This window comes from Marmota flaviventris, chromosome 10 (assembly GCF_047511675.1).
Source record: "Marmota flaviventris isolate mMarFla1 chromosome 10, mMarFla1.hap1, whole genome shotgun sequence".
Taxonomy (NCBI): Eukaryota; Metazoa; Chordata; class Mammalia; order Rodentia; family Sciuridae; genus Marmota; species Marmota flaviventris.
In genome coordinates, this window is record NC_092507.1 from 102,754,142 (window position 1) to 102,773,300 (window position 19,159).

Genomic DNA, 19,159 nt, shown 5'->3' on the forward strand with positions numbered 1-19,159 from the left:
TCACGGTCCTGAGATCTTGTATGCCTCTGCTCAAGTTGCCCCTCCACCTCTTGTCTGGACGGTCTCCTTCTCCTCCCTGCCTATCTCCATCTTAGCAATTCTTCAAATCCAGATTAGATCCTCTCTTTGTATTTGAGTGATCTCCACTTCTTTTTAATTAATCTATGTGCTCCAGCATGTGGCTGTAAAGCCTATATGGTATGATCTTGTGACAATTCCTGGAATTCAGTTAGTGAATATGGATGTCCATCACGGGATGGTGGCACCTTAGTAGGGGGTTTATTTATTTATTAGTTTGTGTCTGGACTGGTTTTTCCATTATTATATTTGGAAACTGTATTGTCCCCATTTCTTCTATGATAGTTAAGTCTGGAGTGTTTTGTTCCTGTGCTCGTCAGTTTTTCACTGCTGTGACCAAAATGCCCGATGAGAACAACCTGGAGGAGGAAGAGATTTGGGGGGCTCATGGTTTCAGAGGTTCATTCCATGTCCACCAGTTTCACTGCCATGGGCCTGAGATGAGGCAGGGCCTCATATTCAAATGCACATCGAGGGAAAGCTACTCAGCTCATGGTGGCCCAGGAACAAAGAGAGAAAGGAGAGGGACTGCAGGAAGTTGAACCCTTCCAGGGAACATCCCCAGAGTCTCAAGTCCTCCATCCATGTCCCACTCACCTGCAGTTACCACAGGTCAGTCCATTTAAATGAGGATGGACTCTTCAGTCTTCCGATTTCATAATCTAATCACTTCACCTCCTGCATTAATACAGGAGCTTTTCAGGGACACCTCATATCCAAACCACTGTCCCCATTCACAGGACCAGAGAAAGTCCAGTAGAATTGTTGTCAAGAAAGATTTCTATTGTACAAATATTGTACAAACAATACCAACTAACACTATAAACACCTGTTATGGGACAGAGGTTGTACCTAGTGCTTCTAGCACCATGTCCGTGCCCCAAACCAATTCTAACAATATTGAAATACTAGAGAGACATGAGGAAGCTCACTGAATCAAAGATGAGAATGCAGAGCCTCCCTTGGACTTGACTGATATCAAGTCTTTCGCAGGCGAGGGAGTGGGACGGGGTCTAGGTTAAATGAAATCAGACTTTCATTTTCCATCCATGAACACCTCCTCGCAGGATTCAAGATCCTGCAGTGCCAGACCCTCAATGAGGGAATGACAGGACACTTAGATCCACATTTCCAACGGGACTGATCACCAAATGAAATTTTAAAAGAATGAAGAGTAAATGCAGAGTGATGAAAAATAACACTTTCATCAGAAAACTCGACTTCATTATTTCCTCTAGCCTATAAAATGAAATATTTCTATCACGCCAATTTTGCCGATAAGAAAATTGATCAAACAGCTATTAAGCAGAAGAGCAAGGATTTAGTGCCAAGACTAACTGCCTCCATCATGGAGACCTAATATTTGTGCTGCGTTGTCTCCTTGTGTGGAGAAGGTCTGTATGTGGTCCAGGTTGACCTGGGTGAGGCATTTTCTTGAAGGAGCCATGAGAATATGGTTGGATCAAAAAGCCAGAATTATGTCAAATCAAAGTCAAGCACGTGCAAAAGTGAACGAGGTCAGCAGCCCCGGCTTTATCCTAATCAGCACTGTTAGTTCTAGCTACTGCTTCTGTTCAGTGAGGTGTTTTCTATTGAATTTGGCACCTAGATCCTTCAAAGTAAATGATCTGACCACAGATAACATTCCTTCTTAGGAGGTCCTCAGGAGTTCCCTTCAAACTTGAGCCAGGAGAGCCCTGTCACACTGGTCTCCCATCGGAGCACCTGGAGTTTGGAAAGAATTCCCACCAAAAGATTTATAGAACTAATAAACATTTAAAATCGACATCATTGTGTACCCTTCTCATTATTTTTTCAATATGTTAGTATTAATTGTAGTCTCCTTAAACTTTGTTTTAGAAGCTACGAGTCTTTTTAAGGTTTTTTAAAAAAATCTGCTGTACCCGTGAGCTTAGATATGCATTTAACAAAAATATATTTAAATGAAAATGCTCTTTCATCTAGTGTAGAAAAGATAATATTATCCTGAATAATAGTCTGCATGTGCTTTCCCAGTTAGATGACCAAATCCCCTGAGTAAGCACTATCTTGAATTTTGTATTATTTATTTTTTAATAATTTTATTATTTATGTCCATAAATAAAATGTTCATTAGTTTTTATGCTTTTATTAGTACATTATAGTTATTCACTAGTTTTACATGAATTTATTACAGTTTATTAGTTTTATTCATTATTAGTATTCATTATTTTTAAATTTCTATAAGTAAAATAATAACACATATTGCTTTTTAATTTTAACTTGCTATATATGACAGCAGAATGCATTACAATTCATACTACACATATAGAGCACAAGTTTCATATCTCTGGTTGTCTTCATACATGTATTTAGGGTAACGATGTCCGTCTCTATCCACCGAGTTGTAAAATGATAAAACATAGTGTTTTGTTTCTTGCATTTTAAGCTCAGCATTAAGCTTTTCTTAAAAGCACAAAGATAATTTTTTTCTTAGTTCATTATAGATACACATGATATTGGGGGTTCATTTTGACATAACTATACAAACATGGAACATGATTGGCTCTAATTCAGTTCCAAGCACTTGCCCTTTCCTGCCCCTCTTCCCTCCCCTGTTTCCTTCCCTCTACTCATCTTTCTTCTATTTATTTGTTTTTAAAACCCTAGTACATCATGGGTTTACATAAAGGAGAAATTCACTGTGGTATCTTCACATATGCACATGGGAAAGTTTGATCAGCTTCATTCCACTGTCCTCCCTTAATCCATCTTTACTCTTTCCCCCGCAATCACCTTCCTATATTGTACTCATCTTTTTTTCTGTTTTCATGGAATCCCCCCCCCCTCTCCCCCATCCTTATTTTGCTCTAGCTCCTGCATGTGAGAGAAATCATTCAACCCTTGACTTTCTGTGCCTGGGTTAGTTTTACTCAGCATGATATTCTCCAGTTCCATCCCTTTACCAGCAAATTCCATCACTTCATTCTTCTTTATGATGAAGTAAAATGCCATCGTATTAATATACCTCATTTTCTTTTCCATCTGTTTGTTGATGGGTACCTAGGCTAGTTCCATAGCTTGGCTATTATGAATTGTGCTGCTATAAGTATTGATGCGGCTGCATTCCTATAGTATAGTGTTTTTGGATCTTTGGGATATATGCCAAGGAATGGGATAGCTGGGTCGTATAATGATTTTGTTCCTAGTTTTTTGAGGCATCTTCATACTGCTTTTCAGAGTTGTTGTATAATTTGTAGTCCCACCGACAATATATGAGTATGCCTTTTCCCCCACATGCTCATCAACATTTATTATTACTTATATTCCCAATAATTGCCATTCTGACTGGTGAGAAGAAAACTGAATTTAATTTTTATTTGAAAACTGAATTTAATTTTGATTCGCATTTCCTTGTGTTATAGTTTGGATATTAGCTATTCCCCCAAACCTCTCTAATGTGAGACAATGTGAGGAAGTTTACAGGTGAAATGATTGGGTTATGAAAATTTTAACTTAATCCTTGGATTAATCCACTGGAACAGATTAACTGGGTGGTAACTGTAGGCAGGTTTGGTCTTGCTGGAGGAGGTGGTCTCTGGGGGTTGCCTTTGGGGTATATATTTTGTCCTTGTTGAGCAGAAGTCACTCTCTGCTTTCTGGTAGCCATGTCCTGAGCCACTTTCTTCCACCACATTTTTCTTGCATGATGTTCTGCCACATCTTGGACAAGGAGCAATGGAGTGGCCATCTATGAACTGACACCTCTAAAACTGTGAGACCTCTAAAACTTTTCCTCCCCTAAATTGTTCTTGTCAGTTCTTTTGGTCACAGCAGCAAAACAAAACAAAAACAAACAAATAAACAAAAAACCTGATTAAAACACCCTGATTGATAGAGATATTGAACATTTCTTCATATATTTATTGACCATTTGTACTTATTCTTTTTTTAATTTTTTTTTATTAGCTACACATGACAATTCATACACGTATTTCTTCTTTTGAGAAGAATTTCTTTAGTTCTTTTGCCCATTTATTAATTGGGGCTATTTTTGGTGTTAAGTTTTTTGTGTTCTTCGTATATTCTGTATATTAATCATGAACACAAGTCCATTCATGATAATAGCAAAGAGAATGAAAGCTACAAAATACTGTTGAAAGAAATTTTAAAAGACAAATCCATGTTCATGGATTGAAAAACTTCATGTTTTTAAAATGTTTAGGGAGAGAAATGGCAGATTGGAGGAAGAATGCACTTCTAGGAGTTTCTCAGCATCACTTAGGAAGTGGGAAGACTGCTCCTCAGTGAGGGGGGTTACCAGGTGAACTTACTGAAACTTGAGAGAGGTCTGTAAAAGAAACTATAGAGACACAGAGAGTCAGAAACTTTGAAGAGAATGTAAGAAATAATACATTAGCGATGATCCATCTTGTCGGGTGGTGGCCACTGAGGGGCTGGGGGAGACTACACAGTGGGACAGCAGTGTGCAGAATAAGAACAAATTTTTTAAAAATTGGCCTCAGGGAACCTATGGATATGAGAGGGAGACTGATCTTAATGAACACAGAATTGGTGGGGAAAGTGGTTCAGTGGGCCAGATAGCTTGGAGGGAACTGAGGTCACTGGCCCAGAAAATGACCATGAGTATGGCCTGGGAGCTGTGCATAAATGCTGCTTGGAAATGAGCAGAGACAGATCAGGAACATGCAAAGGAAGCGGCTAGCAGTCTCATATTGTGACCAGCAAGGTGTGCCTGAACCAGAGTCACTGAAATAGGCACTAATAGTATTTACCTGCTCATACAGGCTCTGGCTACGAAGAGGAGAAAGCTCTCTTGTTGCTGGTCCCATAAGAGCCAATGGAAAGACATGCAGTGACCACACAGGAGCTTTTGCCCTCTAGGTGGATACTGGATAATTCACATTCACAGCAGGGAAGGTAAAACCTGTGGAGGGTTATGGGCTAAAGGTGAATTTTACCAGAGGCCCCAGAGATCCGGACAGCCAGCAGAGACCACTGGTATCTTCCCAGCAATGGGGGCATGGATCAAATCTCAAACACCCACCTAAAGAGTTCCAAAGGTTCCTCAAAGTCTAAACCCCAACGACTGGAGCATCCAGGTCAGAAGTCTGCCTCACCCACTGCAGGACTGCACCATTCACCAGCACTTCCCAACTCTTCTCCCCTGTGCTGAGAGACGGGAAGCTGAGAGTTACTGCACCCAGCTGGCAGGGAGGAGCGGAATGAAAAGACATTAGACCTAATAATCCCCAGCTCTTGACCAACAGCTACAGAGCCAACAGTAAATATAAACAAGGAAAATCCATTCCTGCCAACGTTTTCCACAACCACAGCAGAAACAAGACCTTTATTTTTCATTAAGATTTTTCCTCTCTTTTTTTTCTTTTTCTTTATTGCTTTTCCCTCACATTCCCATTTTATCCATTTTTTCTTCTTTGTTTTTAAATTTTAACACTTAAAACATTTTTCAAACATCATTTCTTCATATTGGATTATATTTTTACTTTTTTCCACCATGCATGATTTTTGTGAGAGTGCATGTGGATGTGTGTGAGTGTGTGTGTGTGTGTATGTGTGTGTGATAGTGTGTGTGACAGTGTATTCTCACTGTGCATCTAGGTTTGAAAATATATATACACACATACACATACACATTCATATAATTTACTTTCACATAATTGTTTCCTTTGGCAGTTGTTTCTTATTTGGCCTTGATTTGACAGGTGGGGTATACTTAGACCAGAATTTGAGTTTTTTAAATGTTACATTTGCTGGTTTGTTCATACCAAGGTTTTTGTTCCCCTAATCTCCCCTTCTTCACTCTACTCCCCCATCAACAGCTAAATTTCCCCATTCCCTTTTCCTCTCTTCTTCTCTTCCCCCGCTCTCCCCTTTCTCTCATTGTATTACATTCAATTAATTTTTATTCCTTCTTTATAGCTGACAATCTGACTTTCCTCTGATATTTTAAAAATATTTCAAACTTTCTTTTGCCTTCATACCTTATTTTCTCTTTACTTAAGAATCTGTAATGGGCTCAAGCGGTAGCGCGCTCGCCTGTCATGCGTGCGGCCCGGGTTCAATCCTCAGCACCACATACAAACAAAGATGTTGTGTATGCCTAAAACTAAAAAAATAAATATTAAAAAATTCTCTCTCTCTGTCAAAAAAAAATCTGTAATCCCACTAAATAACAGAATTATATAGCTTATATAATTCCCACCCCCATTTAAGTTTTTGTGATAATTCATATAGTGCATGACACCTGGTGTTGAAGGCCTGATCTCCTCACATTTTTTACAACTGTTGGTACTAATGCTAAATGCTGACCCCACCATTACTATAGAGGTGGTAATTAATATTACAGATATGAAAAATAGATATTAGACATTGATCTTAAGGCTGTACACTTGTTGCTATTCCTGGCTTCCCCTTCACACTAAGAGATGCTTAAAACTACTTGGATCACTTCAAGATCACAGAATAGAGAATCTGCTGTTGATAAATACTCCAGAGCCAAGCAAAAATTAATCTCACCCATAATCTAGCCACACACCAGAGCCTTAACATTACTTCAACTGGTCGAATTGGGGAGACAAAATCCCTAAACTGACAACCAGACCCCAAGGAATAACAGCCAGAGAGAGACCTCGGGTCCCAACCCTTGACTTCTACTCATATATCTAAAATAGAGAGAAGTCACAAAACAAAAAATAACAATAATAATAACTAGTCAAAGAGGCTTGCATATGAAAGAGGAAGGGGGACCTTGTTTCAAATGATAAGCAAAGTCAAGACCTCTGAAAATAATAGAAAACAAGCAAACAAATTCCCTCCCACCCCAAATTTGTAATCCCCCAACAAAGATTACACAGATATGGAAGCATATAAAATATTGAAGAAAGATCACAAGAAAATTGATTATTAAAATGTTCAATGAACTAATCAAGAGCTAAGGAATGAATTTAGAGAGCAACATTTCAATTAAAAAATAGAAATATTGAAAAGAAAGCAATCAGAACTCTGGAAACAAAAGAAACAATGAATCAATTTAAAAATTCACTTGAAAGCATCAACAATAGATTAGATTGCACAGAAAATAGAAATTCAGTCCTCAAAGACAGAAGTTAAGCCCTTGAAGACAGGGTGTGTGTACTTGAGAACACAATATGCAGTAAAGGGAAAAAATGATATAACTCGATCAGAATATCAAGAACTCTGGGACAAAAAGACCAAACCAGAGCGTCACTGGACCAGAAGGAACCATGGAGACAAAAACTAATGGCATTAAGAATACTATCAATGAGATAGTAACACAAAACTTTCCCCGTATCAGAGATGAGCCAGATATCCACATACAGAAGTATATAGGATGCCAAATGGATCAGAAAAGAAAACACACCATAATCAAAATGTCTAGCACAGAAAATAACTACAGAATATTAAAAGCTTCAAGATAAAAACATCAGGTCACATTTGGAGGCAAACTAATAAGTCTCATGTCTGAGTTCTCAATTCAGACCCTAAAATCCAAGAGGGCCTGGAATGAGATATTCTAAACTCTAAAAGAAAACAATTGCCAGAGATAAAAACTTTCCATGACAAGGATAAACTAAAAGAATTCATAAGTACCAACCCAGCACTACAAAGAACACTCATAGATACACTGCACACAGAAAAACCCCCAAATAAATCCCAAACTCCCAAGTGGATGAAGGCCAATATAAAAGTAATCAACTAAATGAGAATAAAGACAATTAAATATAGCAAAAAATCAAACTGGCAGGAAACTACAGACACATACCCATACCAACACTGAAGATAAATGCTCTAAACTCCCCAACTAAAAGACAGAAATTAGCAGAATGGATCGAAAACAATATTAACCTATATACTATTTGCAAGAGACTCATCTCATAGGTGAAGACACTAACAGATTAAAGGGAAAAAGGATGGAAAAAAATCTATGCAAATGGAGTCTGAAAACAAGTCAGAGTAATTTTTCTCATATCTGACAAAGCAGATTTCAAGAAAAAATTAATCAGAAGAGACAAAGAAGGCCACTACATCCTGGTAAAGGGAACAATCCAACAAGAAATACAATGATGATAAATGTATATGCCCCAAATGTCAATGCATCCAACTACACACACAGACAAATACTTCTTGACATTAAATCTCAGATAGACCCTAATACAGTAACACTGGGTGATTTCAACACACCCTTATCATCAGTAGACAGGTCATCAAAACAAAATCAATAATGATATTTCCAACCTAAACAACACTACAAATCAAATGAGCCTAATAGGCATCAACAGAATATTTCACCCCCAAATAGCTGAATTTACTTTCTCAACAACTAATGAAAGCTTTTTCAAAAGAGAACATATGCTAGGTCACACGATAAGTTTGGAAAATGCAAAAATTTTGATGCAATTCCATGTGTTCTGTCATGGCATAATGGAATGAAACTAGAAATCAACAGCAAGAAAAATAGTAGAAAACACATAGACACATGGAAATTGAACAATACCCTTTTAAATGAAGAATGGGTCAAAGAAAAAATGAGAGAAGAAAACAAGAAATTCGTATAGAAAAGAAATGAGAACAGACATTAACAAATAGAGAGATTTCAAATAAATAATCTTATGCTCCATCTCAAGGCCTTGAAAAGAAAAAACAATCTAATACCAAAGTCAGCAGAAGACAGGAAACCACTAAAAAAGAGTCCAAGTTAATGGAATTGAGAATAAAAAAAAACAGTACACAGGATCAAGCAACAGAGAATAGGTTCTTTGAAAAGATAAATAAGACTGATAAACCCTTAGTTGAACTAACATAACGAAAGACCCAAATAAACAAAATTAGAAATTTTTAAAAAAATGAAATATTACCACACTTTTAAAATTCAGAGAATCATTAGAAACTATTTTGAAAATTTACACTACAATGAACTGGAAAATCTAAAAGACTTTGACAAATATATATGACATGCCCAATTGAACCAGTAAGATATAGAAACTCTAAGCAGACAAGTATCAAGTACTGAAATTGAAACAACAATTAAAAACCTTCCAACAAAGAAAAGCCCAGGACAGGATACATTCTCAGTTGAGTTCTACCAGACCTTTAAAGAAGAACAAACACCAGTCTTCCTCAAATTATTACATGAAATTGAAAGTGAGGGAACACTCCCAAATACATTCTATGAAACCAGTACCACCCTGATACCAAAGCACATCAAGATACATCAAGAAAAGAAAACTGCAGACTAGTATTCCTGGTGATCATAGAGGCAAAAATCATTAATAAAATATTAGCAAACCACATTTAAAAAATACATCAAGAAGATAATACACAGTTATGAAGTGAGTTTCACCTCAGGGATGCAAAGTTGCTTTAACACACATAAAGCAATAAATGTAACTCACCACTTAAATAGAATTAGGGACAAGAATCACATGATTATCTCAATAGATGCAGAAAAGGCCTTCAATAAAATACAGCACCCATTCATATTAAAATGCTGGGAATAGAAGAAATTTACCTCAGTATTATAAAGGCTATTTATGAGAAACCCAAAGCCATCATTATACTGAATGGAGAAAAACTGAAAGCATTTTCTCTATAATCAGGAACAAGATAAGGATTTTCACTCTCACCACTTAATATAATTCTCATAACACTAGCTAGAGCAATCAGGCAACAGAAGAAAGTGAAAGGGAAACAAATAGAAAAAGAAGAATTCAAACAATCTCTGTTTGCTGGTTCTGTATCTAGAACCGCTCTCCCTATAAAAAAAAAATCCACCAGGAGACTTCTAGAGCTGACAAATTTAACAAAGTGGCAGAATACAAGATCAATAGCCAGGTGTCCCTCAGAAGCTCACATGTGAGACAATGCAAGAAAGTGCAGAGATGAAATGATTCCATAATATGAGGCTTAACCAAATCAGAGCATTTAATTAATCCCCATAGGGATTAACTTGGTGATAAATCTAGGCAGGATGTGGCCAGAGGAGGTGGGTCATTGGTGGCATGCCTTTGGGGTTTGTAGTTTGTTCTTGTTGAGCAGAACTGTCTCTCTGCTTTCTAGTGCCATGTCCCCACATGCTTTCCATTGCCACACACTTCCGCAACATTATTCTGTCTCATCTCAGGCTTCAAGAAATAGATTTGGCCATCTATGGACTGACATCTCTGAAACCTTGAGCCCCCAGATAAGTTTTTCCTCCTCTAATTAATTGTTTTTGTCAGGTTCAATATCTTTTACTGAGGAAGAAATCAGGAAAACCATCTAATTCACACACACACGCACGCACCCATATTTGGGAATCAACCTAACCAAGGAGGTAAAAGGGATCTACAATGAGAATTATAGAATACTGACTGTTTAGGAAGATGGCCGCTGCGTACGGGGGTTGCTGAAGTGCTGAGCGTGGTGCTCAGAGCAGCGGCTTTAATAGAGATTTCGCACAGTCTGTTAGAGCTCCTTTCACCGTTAATCTGTAGCGGACGACTTTGCCAAGCAGCAGGAAGAACAAAGAAATCGAAAAAGAGACGCTTGGCTCCCGGACGCTTGGCTGCTCAGAGCCGTGGGCGCTTTGCTCCCATCTGCTTCCTCTTTCGCTTCGCTCCGGGCAGAGAAGCTGAATGTGTAATCAGCAGTGGATTGTAAGTACCCGAGGCAAAGAAAGCTCAGTGCGCCCCGCCTTTTTTTCTTTTTTTTTGAATATTTTTTATACAGGGAGAGTTTGTGGATTGGGATGGTTGGCGGGGCTGTGGTTTCTGTGCCAAAAATCCACTCCGGGGGAGCCGCCATTTGCTTTCTGCTTGCTGTCTTGATGGCTCTGTATACATTGTCCGGCAGCAGCATCTAGAGGTTGGAGCTGGGCTGCGTGCCGAGCCCTGTCCTCCGAAGGCTGGACTGCAGCCTCGAGAGCCTCGGTGGCCTGTTTGCTGCTGCACCTTCGGGCAGAGCCTGCTCTGGGGTCATTCTGCACCCCCCTGCCAGGGGACCCGTGCTCTGGAGGAGGGGGATGGAGAGCCGCGGCGGCAGCCGCTTGGGCCCCAGGGGCCGGGAACCGGGCTGAAGAGCTGCGGAAGCCAGGGTGGCTCTGCTACGGTCGCAGACTAGCGCGGCCCAGAGATGGAGGCGACAGCGGCAGGGTTTCATTTCTAGAAATCTGGACTGGAAACAGAAGCAGCAGTTTGTATAATCCCAAGAACTTGCTTATGCCAGGAAGCTGTAAGGACAACATGAATATCATTGAGGAGATCTAACATGGTGGCAGGCTCAGAGAGATCAAGTCTCTGACATCTTCAACTGCGCGGGCATAGGGAGCCGTAAACTGTCTAAATGCTGTTTGCTCAGGATCACTAGGCAATGCTGAGCTGACGTGGATCTGGGGTGTACAGGCTGGGCCCCTCAGAACACACACACAGAGCCCGAATCGGAGGCAATTAAGCTCCGGTTCGCCGGCTTCGTGTGACTCAGCACTAACGATCCCGCTGAAATAATTGGTCGGCCCTTAGGAACTTACAGAGGTAAAAGCCAACCGAGCCTTCATAGGCAGTGGCCACAGGACTGAAACGGGGATTGGGAGAGACAGTCAGGACCCACCGGTTGCATTGGTCACCCGGCAAAGGGAACAAGCGGTCACCATTTGCATGGGATACCACCATGGCAGAGAAATGGCGTCACAGGCAGAGGAGATAACTGCATTGAAACCAGCGCGACAGGTGTGTGATCCCCTAGTCATCTCTCTCCACACAGCAGGGAAAACTTAAGGGCCACTCCCAGCTCTCCTGTGAACGCAATAACCAGACCGAGGGAATCAGGAGTGGCGCGGGACACGCGGAGTGAAACTCCCGGCTACCGCTCCCACCAGTGCTGACAACTGAGGTCTCTTGCACCAGCTACTGGGGGCGTGGCTACAGGAGGGCAACCAAATTCGCTGGGGGATCTCAGCCCCAAGTTCTACAAACTTAGGGTCTGAGGGAGGCAAACAGGGAGAGTGTGCCCAGGTGTTCATGAAAACAGGGCTCCCAGGAGCAGCAGACCTGGCGTGTAGCCAGTATTGTGGTGAGCGTAACAGGTGAGCACGGCCTGGCTTGAGGAAACACAAGACAAGGCCCTAGACACTCAGGATTGGAGACGCGCCCAGTCTAGGAGAAAGAGCTGCTGCACAGTGAATGGTTCCCACCTATTGAGAGGAGAAGCTTGGCCCAGTGGGCACAGCTCCACCTACTGGAAGAGAAGTTAATAGAACTCTAGGACTGCATTTATTATTATTATTATTATTATTATTATTATTATTATTATTATCATTTTTTTTTCTTTTTCTTTTTTTTCTTCTTTTTCTTTCATTTTCAATTTTTATTTGCTGTTGTTCTTTAACTTTTTTCAATGTTTCTAATTTTTTTAAATTATTTTATTTTATTATTATTATTTTTTTTAAATTTTAATTTTCATTTTTTATTATCATTATTATTTTTGTTAAAAAAGTTTTTTTCTTCTTTTCTTTCTTTCTTTATTATCTAATCTATGTTATTTTTGTTTCTTTTGTCTTTTCATTTCTTTTCAATTTTCTTATTCCCCCTTCCTTGAATTCTACCTGCCTACTCTCATTCTCTTTAGTGACTTCTTCCCTTCCCTTCTAATATCTTTCCTCCCAAGCATCAAATAAATCTATAAGAGTAAACAGTAACTCAGCAGTCAAACAGAACAAGAAGTAATATGAGCAGCATAAAAAAGCAAGGAAGAAAAGGAGTACAAACAATGAAGGACAGCCTAAATATTCAGGAGGACCTAGAGTCAGCAGAAAAATGGTCATATAAAGAACTCAAGGAATACCTTAGACAGATGGAATGGAACCTTAAAGAGGATACGAGACAGCAAATCCAAACAGTGAAAGAACACTTTGAAAATGAATTACATAAACAGATAAAAGAAGAAGTTAAGCATCTTTATCAGGAGATAGAGATTATAAAAAAAATCCAAACAATAATTCTAGAAATGAAGGAAACAATAAACCAAATTAAAAACTCAATTGAGAGTATCACTAACAGAGTGGAGCAAGTAGAAGCCAGAACATCAGATAATGAAGACAAAATACATCATCTTGAAAAGAGCCTAGCCAACTCAGAAAGGCTGGTTAAAAACCACGAGAGAAACATCCAAGAGATATGGGATAACATAAAAAAACCAAACCTACGAGTCATCGGGATAGAAGAAGGTACAGAGAATCAAACCAAGGGAATGAGTAACCTGCTGAATGAAATAATTACAGAAAACTTTCCAGAAATAAAAAAGGAAACGGATATACAAATTGTAGATGCATACAGGACACCGAGCACACAAAATCACAGTAGACCAACGCCAAGACACATTGTTATGAAGATATCCAATATACAGAACAAAGAGAAAATATTAAAAGCTACAAGAGAAAGGAGGCAGATTACATTCAGGGGTAAACCAATAAGGTTAACAACGGATTTTTCATCACAGACGCTGAAAGCGAGAAGATCCTGCAACAACGTATTTCAAACACTGAAAGACAATAGATGCCAACCAAGAATTCTGTATCCAGCAAAATTAAGCTTCAGGTACGACAACGAAATAAAAATCTTTCATGATAAACAAAAGCTAAAAGAATTTGCAGCCAGAAAACCAGCATTGCAAAGCATCTTGAGCAAAACACTACACGAGGAAGAAATGAAAAACAATAACCAAAACAATCAATGGGAAGTGCCTCTATAAAGACAGAGGGCGGGGGGAAAGCTAACCATGGAGAAACAAACTAAATTTAAAAAAAAAAAGAAGATAAATAATCAAACATGGTTGGAAGTACAAACCATATATCAATAGTAACTCTAAACGTTAATGGCTTAAACTCTCCAATAAAGCGACACAGGCTGGTAACATGGATTGAAAAAACAAATCCAACAATATGCTGCCTCCAGGAGACACATCTGATTGGAAAAGACATACACAGGCTGAAGGTGAAAGGTTGGGAAAAAATATACCACACACACGGTCCTCGTAAACAAGCAGGGGTGGCTATCCTCATATCGAATAAAATCGACTTCAAGACTAAGTTAATCAAAAGGGATAAGGAAGGACATTATATACTGTTAAAAGGAACCATTCACCAACAAGACATAACAATTATCAATATTTATGCACCAAATAATGGTGCTGCGACGTTCATAAAACAAATTCTCCTCAAGTTCAAGAATCAAATAGACCACAACACAATAATTATGGGTGACTTCAACACACCTCTCTCACAATTGGACAGATCCTCCAAACAAAAGCTGAATAAAGAAACTATAGAACTCAATATCACAATCAACAACCTAGACTTAACTGACATATATAGAATATATCAACCATCATCAAGTGGATATACTTTTTTCTAAGCAGCACATGGATCCTTCTCAAAAATAGACCATATATTATGCCATAGGGCAACCCTCAGTAAATATACAGGGGTGGAGATAATACCATGCATTTTATCTGATCATAATGGAATGAAACTGGAAATCAAAGATAAAAGAAGGAAGGAAAAATCCTACATCACATGGAAAATGAACAATATGTTACTGAATGATCAATGGGTTACAGAAGACATAAAGGAGGAAATCAAAAAATTCTTAGAGATAAATGAAAATACAGACACAACATATCGGAATCTATGGGACACAATGAAAGCAGTTTTAAGAGGGAAATTCATCGCCTGGAGGTCATTCCTCAAAAAAAGGAAAAACCAACAAATAAATGAGCTCACACTTCATCTCAAAGCCCTAGAAAAGGAAGAGCAAAACAACAGCAAATGTAGCAGAAGGAAAGAAATAATTAAAATCAGAGTGGAAATCAACGAAATTGAAACAAAAAAAACTATTGAAAAAATTAACAAAACTAAAAGTTAGTTCTTTGAAAAAATAAATAAGATCGACAGACCCTTAGCCATGCTAACGAAGAGAAGAAGAGAGAGAACTCAAATTAGTAACATAAGGGATGAAAAAGGCAATATCACAACAGACGCTACAGAAATACAGAAGACAATTAGAAATTATTTTGAAAACCTATATTCCAATAAAATAGAAGATAGTGAAGACATCGATAAATTCCTTAAGTCATATGATTTGCCCAGACTGAGTCAGGAGGATACTCACAACTTAAACAGACCAATAACAATAGATGAAATAGAAGAAGCAATCAAAAGACTTCCAACCAAGAAAAGCCCAGGACCGGATGGGTATACAGCGGAGTTTTACAAAACCTTTAAGGAAGAATTAATACCAATACTTTTCAAGTTATTTCAGGAAATAGAAAAAGAAGGAGCTCTGCCAAATTCATTCTATGAGGCCAACATCACCCTGATTCCAAAACCAGACAAAGACACCTCAAAGAAAGAATACTACAGACCAATATCTCTGATGAACCTAGATGCAAAAATCCTAAATAAAATTCTGCGAATCGGATACAAAGGCACATCAAAAAAATTGTGCACCATGATCAAGTAGGATTCATCCCTGGGATGCAAGGATGGTTCAATATATGGAAATCAATAAATGTTATTCACCATATCAATAGACTTAAAAATAAGAACCATATGATCATCTCAATAGACGCAGAAAAAGCATTCGACAAAGTACAGCATCCCTTTATGTTCAAAACATTAGAAAAACTAGGGATAACAGGAACTTACCTCGACATTGTAAAAGCTATCTATGCTAAGCCTCAGGCTAGCATCATTCTCAATGGAGAAAAATTGAAGGCATTCCCCCTAAAATCTGGAACAAGACAGGGATGCCCTCTATCACCACTTCTATTCAATATAGTTCTCGAAACACTGGCCAGAGCAATTAGACAGACGAAAGAAATTAAAGGCATAAAAATAGGAAAGGAAGAACTTAAATTATCACTATTTGCAGATGACATGATTCTATACCTAGAAGACCCAAAAGGGTCTACAAAAAAACTACTAGAACTAATAAATGAATTCAGCAAAGTGGCAGGATATAAAATCAACACGCATAAATCAAAGGCATTCCTGTATATCAGCGACAAAACTTCTGAAACGGAAATGAGGAAAAACACTCCATTCACAATATCCTCAAAAAAAATAAAATACTTGGGAATCAACCTAACAAAAGAGGTGAAAGATTTATATAATGAAAACTACAAAACCCTAAAAAGAGAAGTAGAAGAAGATCTTAGAAGATGGAAAAATATACCCTGTTCATGGATAGGCAGAACTAACATCATCAAAATGGCGATATTACCAAAAGTTCTCTATAGGTTTAATGCAATACCAATCAAAATCCCAACGGCATTTCTTGTAGAAATGGATAAAGCAATCATGAAATTCATATGGAAGAATAAAAGACCCAGAATAGCAAAAGCAATTCTAAGTAGGAAGTGCGAATCAGGCGGTATAGCGATACCAGACTTAAAACTATACTACAGAGCAATAGTAACAAAAACAGCATGGTACTGGTACCAAAACAGGAGGGTGGACCAATGGTACAGAATAGAGGACACAGAGACTAATCCACAAAGCTACAACTATCTTATATTTGATAAAGGAGCTAAAAGCATGCAATGGAGGGAGGATAGCATCTTCAACAAATGGTGCTGGGAAAACTGGAAATCCATATGCAACAAAATGAAACTGAATCCCCTCCTCTCGCCATGCACAAAAGTTAACTCAAAGTGGATCAAGGAGCTAGATATCAAATCAGAGACTCTGCGTCTGATAGAAGAAAAAGTTGGCTCCGATCTACATATTGTAGGGTCGGGCTCCAAATTCCTTAATAGGACACCCATAGCACAAAAGTTGATAACAAGAATCAACAAATGGGACTTACTTAAACTGAAAAGTTTTCTCTCAGCAAGAGAAACAATAAAAGAGGTAAATAGGGAGCCTACATCATGGGAACAAATTTTTACTCCTCACACTTCAGATAGAGCCCTAATATCCAGAGTATACAAAGAACTCAAAAAATTAAACAATAAGAAAACAAATAACCCAATCAACAAATGGGCCAAAGACCTGAACAGGCACTTCTCAGAGGAGGACATACAATCAATCAACAAGTACATGAAAAAATGCTCACCATCTCTAGCAGTCAGAGAAATGCAAATCAAAACTACCCTAAGATACCATCTCACTCCAGTAAGATTGGCAGCCATTATGAAGTCAAACAACAACAAGTGCTGGAGAGGATGTGGGGAAAAGGGTACTCTTGTACATTGCTGGTGGGAATGCAAACTGGTGCGGCCAATCTGGAAAGCAGTATGGAGATTCCTGGGAAAGCTGGGAATGGAACCACCATTTGACCCAGCTATTGCCCTTCTTGGACTTTTCCCTGAAGACCTTAAAAGAGCGTACTGCAGGGATACTGCTACATCAATGTTCATAGCAGCACAATTCACAATTGCTAGACTGTGGAACCAACCCAGATGCCCTTCAATAGATGAATGGATAAAAAAAATGTGGCATTTATACACCATGGAGTATTACGCAGCACTAAAAAATGACAAAATCATAGAATTTGCAGGGAAATGGATGGCACTAGAGCAGATTATGCTTAGTGAAGCTAGCCAATCCCTAAAAAACAAATACCAAATGTCTTCTTTGATATAATGAGAGCAACTAAGAACAGAGCAGGGAGGAAGAGCAGGAAGAAATGATTAACATTAAACAGATAGATGAGGTGGGATGGAAAGGGAGAGAAAAGGGAAATTGCATGGTAATGGAGGGAGACCCTCATTGTTATACAAAATTACATATGAGAGGTTGTGAGGGGAATGGGAAAATAAACAAGGAGAGAAATTAATTACAGTACATGGGGTAGAGAGAGAAGATGGGAGGGGAGGGAGGGGGGATAGTAGAGGATTGGAAAGGTAGCAGAATACAACAGTTACTAATAGGGCATTATGTAAAAATGTGGATGTGTAACTGATGTGATTCTGCAATCTGTATTTGGGGTAAAATGGGAGTTCATAACCAACTTGAATCTAATGTATGAAATATGATATGTCAAGAGCTTTATAATGTTTTGAACAACCAATAAAAAAAATAAATTAAAAAAAAAAAAGAACACTGTTTAAAGTGTGAATTCACATCTACTTTTGGGAACATTGACTTCGCCCAAAGTACATATTGTAGTTAATAGATAATGATCTTCTGAAACAATCACAATTGGCTACCCTTTAAAACCTAAACATCCACATATGAGGTGAAACTCAAGAATGCTCCCAGCATGCCTAAGTATTGTACTAGTCAAATCAATACTTTAAAGAAAAATCACCAATACTAAATGCTGAAAAGCTTCTGAGTTTTCTTAAAAATGAAAGTCAAAAAGCAACAAACCATTGAGAAAGTAGCTGTCTTCATGCCAAGTTAAAAGGTCTGAGATAATACATGGAACACAAATGGAAAAAAACAACTGCATTCCTTTGTCAGCAAATACCTTGTGACTATGCATGTAAAGCTTTTAAAACCCAAAGATACAATGTTAGAACAAATGACACTGTGTGGGAAGCATATTGTAAGGTTGAACTGAAAGCACAGATGTTTTTAATATATTCTACTTTATGGTACTTGATGGATTCTGTTTTGGTGTGGTATTTACTAGATTATGTTTCAATAATGAAATACAGTTTCAAAATGATTTTTTTTCTGAGCTAAAAAAGAAATACCTCAGTAAAGAAGATGTACCTACTCTTCTGCATCTTACAATAATACTATAAATAATAACCAACTTTAAAAAAAAGAGAGAGAATTATAGAATACTGAAGAAAGAGAGTGAAGAAAAACTTAGACGATGGAAAGATCTCCTGTGTTCTTGAATAGGCAGGATTAATATTGTCAAAAGGGTCATACCATCAAAAGCAATATAGAGATTCTATGTAATCCACATCAGAATAACAAATGACATTCTTCACAGAATTAGAAATAATTTTAAATTTTAAAATCTTCAAACTCATTTGGAAGAATAAGAGACCAAGAATAGCCAAAGCCATACTAAGCAAGAACGGTGATGCAGGAGGCATCGCAATA